The following is a 12,144-nucleotide window of genomic DNA, read 5'->3' on the forward strand; positions in this document are numbered from 1 at the left end:
TCAGCGATTTTTATTGTGACTGTGACATTATGGCAGACACATTGGACATTTTTGACACATTTTTGGGACCATTGTCTTTTATACAGCAATCACTGCTATATAAATGCAGTGATTCATGTGTAAATGACACTGGCAGTGAAGGGGTTAACCAGTGGGTGGCAGTGTAGGGGTTAAGTGTTCCTAGGGGTGTGTTACTAACTGTTGGGGGTTGGGCTTTAATTTAGTGAACACTGATCTCTTCTCCAATCACATGGAGCAGAGATCAGCGTCACTAGTTGCTAGGCAGAACGGGGAAATGCTGTTTACAACGGCATTTCCTCGTTCAGCCGCCCTGTGAGACGATCGCGGGTATGCCGCGGCGATCGAGTCCGCGGGACGCGCGACCAGACTTACGGGGGTCCCCGACCAGCATGCAAACGCGCCGCCGGCGACGCGCTTGTGATGGCAGGGCGGCATTAAAGATTGGACATACCTGTACGCCAATATGCCTGCCCCTGCCATTCTGCCGACGTACATCGGCGTGCGCTGGTCGGGAACCGGTTAATCTAGTTATTTTTCTAATTTTCTTTGAATTTAGTTTTCGATTCAAAACTTTTGAATTGATCAATTTCGAATCGTTTGAATCAAAAAAAATATTATTTTTTCCTAATCGAATGCAGCAAAGGGAACAAACAAAAGAAAAATATTCATCCAATGATTTTTAAAAGCATCTTTGGCTTAACAAAAACAGCATTATTTCAAAATAGTACTCTAATAACAAACACAGTCTTTGATTTCAGAAATATGTTTACAGTTCGAAATTTGAATGAAATTTTAGGTAAAATTAGTTTTGAATTTCAATTCGAATTTTGGAAATTCAGACGAATTTTGTTTTGTTATTCTGAGCATTCAGTAAACTTTGTTTATACTGTAATTCAGGATTTGGACATATCCAAATCTCAGAATAAAGAAAAATTTGTCCAAATACTTATTCGGAGAGAAACGAACCGCACATGTCTAATGTTTACTTTGTACCTATAGCTAAAAATATTACTTTTGGGTATTTTTTCACAACTATTTTTTATACAAGCATTTGAAAATATGCATCAATGTTCACTTCAAATTTTAAATATCATGAACAATTTTTTTAGGGTTTGCAAAAATATATACCAGTCTCTAGATCTTTCGTAAATGAGGGGTGGTTGTAGAGGAAAGAGGAGAAGAGGAATTGGGGTGGGGGGTGTTCCTCTAACAGACGACAATAATTTCAGCAGAAGGCTCTCTATTCCATTTTTTCTACAAAAGCCCACATACAGTACAGGATAAATACAAAGTCCCCCCATCACAAATCGCCTTTCGGGGGAATTACTTGTTACACGTAAAGATAGGTAGATTAAGCCTTGAAATGTGTGGTTTAGTGCACTGTTACTGGGCATATGCCAGCCTGTAATCTAGAGATGAAAGCCATAAACCACTAAGCTTTGATGTGGAGGGTCTGCATTATAGACACGGCAGCTCTTAAATGTAATGAGATTTACGTATGTACACATATAATGTCGTGCGCTACAAGCTTTACCAGAGAGAAACTAGACATATGGTTATAAATCAAGGTGATTTTTAATAGTGTTTTGTATGTCTGTAAAATTCCTGTAAGCCACCATCCATCTCATCATGCTTCAGCATTCACTACAATCAAGGAAAACTTACTGTATGTATGTCCATTTCTCAATTTCCGTAAGAAAAAAATGGAACTTTCCAAAATTTGAAAGAAAATAAAACGTGTATCATTTAGTAATTTGTTAGCTCTGTATGGATACATTCCTGACATTATATGTCACAATCTAAAATTCTTCCAAAAAGCTGTACCTTTCTGTAGTACCCTCCTAGGTACAGTGAAGGAAAAAAAGTATTTGATCCCATGCTGATTTTGTACATTTGCCCACTGAGAAACAAATGATCCAGTCTATAATTTTAATGTTAGGTTTATTTTAACAGTGAGAGACAGAATAACAAAAAATTCCAGAAAAAATTATTTCAAAAAAGTTATAAATTGTTTTTTATTTTAGAGGGTTGAAATAAGTATTTGATCTCTACGCAAAACATGACTTAGTACTTGGTGGCAAAACCCTGACGTTTCTTGTAGTTAGCTACCAGGTTTGCACACATTTTGTCCCACTCCTCTTTGCAGATTCCAAGTCGTTAAGGTTTCGAGGCTGATATTTGGTAACACAAATCTTCAGCTCCCTGCACATATTTTCTATGGAATTAAGGTCTGGAGACTGGCTAGGCCACTCCAGGACCTTAATGTGCTTCTTCTTCAGCCACTCCTTTGTTGCCTTAGCCATGTGTTTACGGTCATTGCCATGCTGGAATAACCCTCCACGACCCATTTTCAATGCCCTGGCAGAGGGAAGGAGGTTCTCATCCAAGATTTGATGGTACATGGCCCTGTCCATCATCCCTTTGATGTGGTGAAGTTGTCCTCTCCCCTTAGCAGAAAAACACCCCCAAAGCATAATGTTTCCACCTCCATGTTTGATGCTAGGGATGGTGTTCTTGGAGTCATAGGCAGCATTCCTCCTCCTCCAAAAACATTTGGGACAATGTGGGTCTGTTCTCTTGCACCCCTTATACAATCAGAGAGGTGTATCTGAATATGCCTGTCTTTTGCAGAAATAGCGGTGGTAAAGTACGGGTGAAGGAGCTCACCCCAATTGTCACTGGAGAGATCCAGTACAGTGCCTTAAAAAAGTATTAATACCCTTTTAAATTTTCCACATTTTCTCATATTACAACCAAAAACTTAAATATATTTTGGGATTTTATGTGACACATCAATACAAAATTGTGAAGTTGAAGGAAAATGCTAAATGGTTTTCAATTTTTTTTTACAAATAAATATGTGAAAAGTGTGGCATGCATTTGTATTCAGGCCCCTTTACTCTGATACCCCTAACTAAAATCTAGTGGAATCAATTGCCCTCAGAAGCCACCTCATTAGTAAATAGAGTCCACCTCTATGTAATTTAATCTTAGTATAAATACAGCTGTTCTGTGAATCCCTCAGAGGTTTGTTAGAGAACCTTTAGTGAATACAGAGCATCATGAAAGCCAAAGAATACACCAGACAGGTCAGGGATAAAGTTGTGGAAAAGTACGGAGCAGAGTTAGGTTATAAAAAATATATCAAGCTTTGAACATCTCACAGAGCACTGTTAAATCCATCATCTAAAAATGGAAAGAGTATGGCACAACTGCAAACCTACCAAGACATGGCCATCTACCTAAACTGACAGGACGGGGAAGGAGAGCATTCATCAGAAAAGCAGCCAAGAGGCCCCTGGCAATGCTGGAGGAGCTTCAGAGAGCCATAGCTCAGGTGTGGGAATCTGTTCACCAGGCAACTATTAGTCGTGCACTCCAGAAATCTGGCCTTTATGGGAGAGTGGCAAGAAGAAAGCAATTGTTGAAAGAAAGCCATAAGAATTCCCGTTTGCAGTTTGTGAGAAGCCATGTGGGGGACACAGGAAACATGTGGAAGAAGGTGCTCTGGTCAGATGAGACCAAAATTGAACTTTGTGGGCAAAATGCAAAACGCTATCTGTGGCAGAAAACTAACACTGCACATCACCCTGAACACACCATCTCCACCGTGAAACATGGGGTCTGCAAAGGCTTTAGACTGGGGCGGAAGTTCACCTTCCAGCAGGACAACGACCCTAAACATACAGCCAGAGCTACAATGGAATGGTTTAAATCAAAGCATATTCATGTGTTAGAATGGCCCAGTCAAAGTCCAGACCTAAATCCAATTGAGAATCTGACAGAGCTTGAGTTTTTTTTGCAAAGGGGGCTGAATACAAATGCGCACCACACTTTTCACATATTTGCAAAAAAAGTTGAAAACCATTTATCATTTTCCTTCCCCTTCACAATTATGTGCCACTTTGTGTTGGTCTATCACATAAAATCCCCCAAAAATAAATTTCCAGTTTTGGTTGTAACCTGACAAAATGTGGAAAATCTCAAGGAGTATGAATACCTTTTCAAGGCACTATATATCATATGACCAGCTAGACCTTAATTTACTCAGATATACAGGTTTATCTTGCTGTAGAAGACTATAGTAAGAAGAGATCAACTTATAATGTTCAAGGTATAACAGGACTTGTTCAAGTTTAGAGTTTTGGAAACGAACATCTCTAATCCCCAGCTGAGAGGTATCGAAAATGCCAAGAAGTTGGGATAATAACTTCTCGTTGAAACTGACAAAAGCATTTAAATGAGCCCTAGTCATACAGATGATGAACATATCTCAGACCTTTTTGTGCCCAGAGACAGGCGTCAAGTATATGTGAGCTCTCTGGGTGTCTCTGTGGAAACTGACATCTGACCCTAATGCATTAAAAAAGGTCACCATGCGTGGGCCTAGGATTGGGTGGAAGGTCTTGTAGTATTAGGCGGTGTATCCGTCCGGGCCCGGGGCTTTGTCTAGCTTCATGGAACCTACTGCTACCTGTAGTTCCTCTAAAGTAATCAGTTCATCTAGGAGTTCTCGGGTTTCCTTGGGGTGTGATGGAAGTTGGGAGTCTGTAATTTAGTTTTCTATGTCTTCTGGTCTGGAGCCTGAGCTCGGCAGGTTGTAGAGGTCGGAATAAAAATCACCAAACCCCTTTGAGATTTTCTTCGGGCACGTTGCCTTTTGGCCATTGGGGCATGTTATCTGGGGGATGTAGGACATAGATTTTATTTCTTTGACTGATCTAGCTAAGCTTTTCCCGCAGTTGTCCACTGACTCATATGTAATTTTGCGCCAGATCCGAAGCGCCGCCTTGGCCTTGTAGTGCAGCAAGTCAGTGATCTGTGAGAGTAGTATCCTCAACTCTGTCTCTAAAGTCTGCGAGGGGGCATGTTTGTGTTTTGCTTCTATTTAGGCTAGACTCGAAAGTAAACTAGCGAGTTCTTAATTTCTTTCTCTTTTAATCCACGGCCCATGTCTAATAAGGACCCCTAGAAGTACACATTTGTGGGCTTCCCATACTACTCCAGGAGTTCGGGGGATGGTGGCAAACCTGTCCATTCTCAGGCAAGTGTCAGTGGCACCCACGTGTTCCCCCATGGCTGATGGCCGACCCCGGGGTTATGTGCCTCCCCCCCGCAGGCAGCGTTAATGGGGCAATAATGGCAGGAGGGTGTGCGGATAACTAAGCCAACATGCCAGCAAATGTCAGAGTCGTGGGGTGTAAGGAGTGGTAAAGTCTACTCACGATTCCAGCGTTTCTTCCTGAGAGAGAGAGTGTGGCCCTCGTTCTCCTCTTTGGGGTCTCTGTGGACGTGGCCCGCTGGAATTCTGAACCCTCGGGCTGCCCTGGAAGCGTGGGAGGTAGCCCAGCCAGTTGGGGAGATCAATGGGCTCAGCCTTGAGGAAGGTTAAGAGGGCAGGGAGCGCCTCCGGGGACCGCAGCTGAAAGGATCTCTGTTCCCTGTAGAAGGTGACCGACAGTGGGAATCCCCAACGGTACATTGCGTTGTGTCTCATGGCCAGGTCTAGTAGCGGCTTCAGAAGGGCTCGTCGGTGGAACGTTGCTCTGGACAAGTCAGGGAGAATCTTTACCCTCGCACTGTCAAACTCCAGCTTGTCTGCCGCCCAGACTCGGTGTGCGATAACCTCCTTTTGGATGTAGTTGTGGAGGCAGCAGATCACATCTCGGGTTCTGGTAGGGTCCGTTGAGCGAGGGCCCAGTGCCCTGTGAACCCGATCCACCTCCACTCGTTCCAGCAGGTCGTCACTCTAGGAGGTCTGTGGGACCAGTAGCCTCCGGTAACCCCCGAAGCCATAAATTGTTTCTCCGGCTACAGTCTTCAGACTCCTCCATCCGCAGCTGGAGATCCACCGCTGACTCTGCCTGGGCTTTTTGCTGGGACTCCAGGGTGTCCATCCTTTGCTCCAAGACTGTCAGGGAAGATTCTCCTGTTGTCATGCGGGTGTTAACCGATTGTACCTCCTGCCTGACTGCTCGGATTTCTTTCTTATGCGCGGCCTCAACTCTTCCCACTATGGCCTCGATGTCAGCCTTCGTCGGGAGAGCTTTCAGGATGGCTGTAAGTTCTGGATCCAACCCGTAGCTGAGCTGAAGTTGTTTTTTTATTCGTCGGGTCTGTGGATGGAGCCGACAGGGAGTTAGGGTAGAGCACCGGCCTTTGCAAACTCTCCGGGGGCGGCTCCGTCATGTGGTCTGGGCAATGTGTTTGCAAGCCACAAGGGTCTGCCATCTTGGGATCCGGTGAGTCGGACCTCGATTGCCAGAAAAGCTGTTGAATACCACTTTTGGCAGGGGTGCTTTTGGTCGGGCTTGCTCTCTTCTTGTTTTGCTTGCATGATCGCTTCTTAGTCAAGAGCATTCTGAGTCGGAAGAGTTGATTTTTCCAGGGTAAGTGCGAGATGGCCGGGAGCTCAGCACATAAGTGTCTCTACATAGCCATGTCCAAGCCACGCCCCCCCTTAATAATTTGTTATATTTGCCTATGAAAGTTGCTTCAAACCTGCTGCCTTTTGTTTTTTAATATATCAGGGGTAGGTAACCTTAAAGAGGTGGAAAGCTACCTGAACAATATGGGAGAATTCAAAAATCGCCGACGCAGTGTCCTTTCCTCACACCTGATTTAAACATCTACCGTATCGCAATCACGTACATTGCACGGCAACCATGGGTTTAAATCAGGTGGTGAGGAGGCAACATATCGCCTCTTTACTACCTGTCAAACACACTTGGATCATTTTTCAGAGGAGTAGCAGTGCCTGCTACACTTGTGAATGAGCCCTTTGTTGCATTCCGCAGCGGCACCCTTCGGGCATGTTCACACATACAGTTGGGGATGGTAAAAACCCTGTGGTTGAATTGAAGTTTTAACACCTCCAATCCCTACACCTTTAGCTGCTGAGGCAGCAGCCAAAGATGTACATATGCCATAGCGGGAATTAACCCCCAATTGCTTTTGGTGGGTGTTGCCAATCATGACCCATTCAAGTAAATGGAGCCACTCTGCAAGTGCCCTGCAACTACATGCTTCTGATGGGTCCAAGGGGTGAAAGCAGGTGGTAAGAAAACACCGCAACATTGCTTGCTTTAACCCCTTGTTTGCTGTACTGCACAAGGTTTCATGGCACTTGCAGAGTGGCCACTTTCACTTGAAAGTATAGGCCAGTAGCCAAAGTGCAGCGGAGGTGGAGGGCCTACATGATGGGGTTTGTACAGGAAGGCTGAGGTAAAGAGGGGGTTAAAAATAATTCAGTTAAGAGTAGGAGGAGGTCAGTAAGGTAGGAGGATTTTAACGAGACATGGTATTGGTGGAGAATAGGGTGTGGCAGGGTGGGGTAGGGTTGCCTACCTTAGGGTCCTTAAAGGGTTGCTAGGTGGGGTGTGGGGAACCTGGGATCAGTCAGTTTGGGACAGCAACCAGTGACATTCTTGTTCTCAGGGACTGTAGCTATTTTAGAATGGAGGATTTGGAAGCTATGCTGTCCACTTTCAGGTTGGCTGCGGTTGCTAACGGGCTGCAGTGGCTATGTACCCAATTAGCGGGTATTTTGCCAGGGTCGGGGCAGGTGACTCCTACACCTGCCACTGTCAGGCAAAGTGCTAGGAGGTCACGGCCTCCTGAGCGCTTGAGCCCCCAACTGACCCCAAGGGGTTGTCGCCACGCTGGGAGCCCAGTAATGGACCTTTCAGCCTCCACGGCCAAGAGGACGCCCTCTCAGGCTAGGGGTGCTGGGAGGAATCCCCCTCTGAGGCATGCCCCGAGGGGCAAAGTGGGTTTTCTGCCACTCCTGCCCCCCCTTCTGAAGCTCATGACCATGCGGCCTCTGCAGGATCCAGGCCTGCAGTTAGAGTAGCCCGGCGGGGGAGGAGAAGGTCACCCAGTGCCGGCCTGATGCCTGGGGCGGCCGGGACTGGCGGAAGGAGAAGTGGAGGTGTGAAGGACAGCAGAGCCGGCGCTGCGACTAGACACCAGGACCTGGTTTCAGCTTCTGCCAGCGGTGTGAGGCAGAGAGCGCAGCGGGGGAGGCGGAGCACTGCGGAGAGTCGAGCGGTGGCCGGGAGTGACGTCATCGGCTGGAGGATGACGCCGGGATCGCGCCGATCACACGGCAAACACACAGGACTGGGGAGCCGCTCTGAGGGGGCGCTCTCCTTGTCGGAGGATGAAGCACAAGCTGGCAGCATGGACAGGTGTCCTGGATCTGGACCTGCGGCTACAGGGGAGGGGCAGCCTGGTGACTGTGCTTCTCATATGTCTTTGTCTCTGTCTACTGTGCAGTCTGTTGTGTCTGGGCAGGAAAAGGGGGGTCAGTCTGTACTGGGTTGCTCTTCGGGCTTGGGCTCAGCTGGGGGGGGCAGCGTGGGGCATGGGGTCAGACAGTGGTTCAGGGAGGGTTCCTCAGCAGGCAGTACCGGTGGCGGCTTCTGCGGGGGGCGGTGTGTCTGGCTTCCTTCAAGCTTTTTTGGCTGGGTTCAGCGAGGCGCTGGCCTGGTGTGAGGCGGGTACGGGTTCCACAGGGGGGCTCCCCCCGCAGGGGCCTGGGGGGGCAGCTATGGCCGCTCCGCGGGGGTTGGGGGCCGATATGATTGTTACAGCGGCTGCTGTCGGGCAGGGGGATGGGACAGTGGTGTCCCCGCCTCCCCCAGCGGGGGTGGTGCAGCAGGGGGGTGATAGTGGGGTTAACGGAGGTGCAGGGCAGGCCCCGGACAAGGTGCAGAGGCGGCTAAGAAGGGATCGAGCGTCGCGGATGGCCTGCGTTTGGCGGATGCGGCCAAATGCGAAGTGTATGTCTGCTTCGAGGGCTCGCTGGGTGCCCACCTCAAGCCAGAGGTGAGGGAGCGCATTTGGAAGGGTGAGAAATTTTTTCCCTCTTGCCCTTGGAAAAGTTTAATCTGGATAAGGTTAAACCAGATGAGAGCAAGAAGGCGGAAGAAGAGAAACGGTGGTAACGGCTTATTCCCAGGACGTTTGGAAATTGGCTCCAAGCGTTCAATATTTTGGTGAGTGTTATCGGGGAGAAGGCGCCGGAGCAATGCTCGGCGCTTTTTTGTTATGCCGATGCAATAGGTGAAGCGGCTTGTCCTGGTTGCGCTACGACGAGCAATTTAGGCAACGGAAGGCGGTTCGGCCGGCAATCCGGTGGGACCACAAGGATATTAGCTTGTGGATGAAGTTGATGACTCAGGCGCAGATGTCCGGCCCCCCCTTTCAAGGGGGGGCTGGTGGCGGTGCGGGAACCTCGTCGTCATGGGCCGGAAAGTGGAAGAGTTTCTGCTGGCAATGAGGGGAATTGCAAGTTTGGAGGAACATGCCGTTTCCGGCACGAGTGCTCCGGCTGCGGGGGATCCCATCCGCTCTTGAAGTGTTTCAAACAGAACAAAGTTAAGTCTGGTGATTCTGGAAAGAGGGAGGACGCCGGTGAAAGTGGAAAGCTTGGCTCCCTTCCTAAGTAAGTATCCAGATAGGGTGGCGGTGGATCTTTTGTTGCAAGGTTTTTCAGTGAGTTTTGTTATTCCGAGCACGTTGGCCACAGTTCCGCCAGTCCCTCCGGATTTGATTTCCAAACAGCACCACCCGGAGGTGGTGTCAGCGAAACTGGCCAAGGAAGTGGCTTTGGGTAGAATGGCTGGTGCGTTTGGGGCGCCCCCCCCCCGGTGGACTTGGTTGTTTCTCCACTGGGGGTGGTTCCTAAGAAGGAACCCAAATCCTTCCGGTTGATACACCATCTCTCCTACCCAAAAGGCTCGTTGGTCAATGATGAAGTTTTGTGTGGTTTTGTACGCTTCCTTTGATAGACCGGTGTCATGGGTCCGCAGGTTTGGAAAAGGGGCCCTCTTGGCAAAAACCGACATTGAGTCGGCTTTCCGCCTCCTTCCGGTTCATCCCAGCAGCTGGCGGCTGCTAGGGTGCATGTGGAAGGGTCAGTATTTTGTGGATTTATGCCTACCGATGGGCTGTTCTGTTTCGTGCTCTTTCTTTGAGTCTTTTAGCTCGTCCCTTGAATTGGTGGTGAAAGATGTGTCAGGGTTGCACTCCATAATTCACTATCTTGATGATTTTTTGGTGATTGGCCCTTCGGGGAGAAGGGTCTGTCAGACTCTGTTGGCTTCATGCAGTGCATCTTTTGTTCGTTTGGAGTGCCCCTCGCGGAGGACAAGACGGAAGGCCCGGTTACAACTATTAAATTCCTGGGAATCCTGATTGACACGGTATGGATGGAATGCCGTTTGCCCCTGGACAAGGTGGAAGACCTGCAGGCCTCGGTGGCGGCAGCTCTTGGTGGTCACAAGTTTCAGCTGCGCGCCCTTCAGTCCCTGTTAGGCAACTAAATTATGCCTATGGCATTATGCCCATGGGCAGGGTCTTTTGTAGGCGTTTGGCAGCGGCCCCATCCGGGGTAATTTTGTGTGACTGTCTAAGGCTGACCTGCGCGTGTGGCTGTTATTCCTGGAACAGTTTAATGGTAGGTTGGTGTGGATGGATAGAATGGTTTCGGCGTGGGATTTAGAGATGTTCACAGACGCCGCGGGGGCAGTGGGCTACGGAGCCATTCTGGGATGGCAGTGGAGTGCCAGATGTTGGCCCGATTCGTGGAGGGAGGCGGGGTTGTTGGGTAACTTGGTGCCTTTGGAACTGTTCCCGATTTGGCCATCGAGCTTTGGCAACAGGACTTCAGGAACAAACGGGTGCGCTTTCATTGCGACAATTTGGGGGTGATTCAGGCGGTCAACAAAGTCTCGGCTTTGTCTCCTCCGGTTGTGCGGTTACTTAGGCATCTGGTGTTGCAGTGTTTGTGCTATAACTGTTATGTTTGTGCTGTGCATGTGCGAATAATAACGTGGCTGATGCGTTGTCTCGTCAACAGTGGGACAGATTTCTTGTGTTGGCACCAGATGCGGAGCTGCACGGAATTCCTTGCCCGGCGTACTTGTGGGACATCGTTTTCGAACAGTAGCGGGTCTGCTTCGGAATTCGGTATGCACAGCTACTTTGTCTTCGTAGGAGACGGTATGGTCTGAATGGCGTGCTCTGGAGTTGGAGAGGGGTGGGTGTTCTTCGGATGAGGAACGCCTGGGTTTATTATCGGATTTCATTGGGAAAAATGTGGATTTGGAAAATGTGAGGATCCGGGGGGGAGGTCCTTTCCATGTTGATCAGACGTTCCAAGACGGATCAGGAGGGAAAAGGTAAGTGGGTGTCTTAGCCGCCATTCCGGGTTCGCCGTTATGTCCGGTTCAGGCAGTGCGCCATTGGTTCGGGCTTAGGGGGTCGGCACCAGGCTGTTTTTGATTCACCAAGATGGGACGGCTTTGTCTCAATTCCATTTCAGGGCTGTATTTCATAAGAGCTTGCGAGCTGCAGGATTGGAGGTGAAGGGCTACTCTTCTCACTCATTCCGGATTATTGTGGCCACAGAGGCGGTTCGGTGGGGTTTGGAGGATAAACTGGTGAAACGAATCGGGCGATGGGAGTCACCTCATTTCAGGTCGTATGTGCGGCCCCACTTGTTGTAAGAAGGGTGGTCCATGGTCTTGGGTTAGGGTGCGGGTAGCGGGCTCGCAGAGGGCTTGTTCATGTGGTGTCTGTTTTTTATTTCAATCCTCGTGTCTGTGTCTTTGGTTATGGTGTTTGTTCGTGCTCAGAGCCTTCCAGGGTTCTGGACTGTCATTTGATTATATTTTACAGATGCAGAATGTTTGGTGTGGATCCTGGGCCATTCTTACATGTTCTGGGGCGCAAAGAGGGCGGAAGTTAGGCCGGAAGGGCGCCAGTTGGGCTTCCCAAGGGACCAGGTTAAGGTTCACTGGATTGGGGTTCCTGGGATGCTGTGGTCGTGGGTGCTCCCTGAAGTTCATCATTATTCTAGGCTGGCCCCCCGATGTCCTGGTTCTGCATGTAGGGGGTAATGATCTCGGGCTTCGTGCATCCAGGAAATTGTGCAGGGACATTAAGTATGATTTGCTGCGTTTGCGGACCCTGTTCCCTGACACTATCATTGTATGTTCAGACATGGTGGCCAGAGCATCTTGGAGACTAGCTGTGTCGGTGGACAGGGTTAACAGGGCCCTCATAAAAGTTAATAAAGCGGTGGCAAAGTTCTTTGTTCGCAACGGGGGTTTGGCT

This window comes from Lithobates pipiens, unplaced genomic scaffold (genome assembly GCF_037356315.1).
Source record: "Lithobates pipiens isolate NorthernLeopardFrog02 unplaced genomic scaffold, aLitPip1_a1.2 Scaffold_1, whole genome shotgun sequence".
NCBI lineage: Eukaryota > Metazoa > Chordata > Amphibia > Anura > Ranidae > Lithobates > Lithobates pipiens.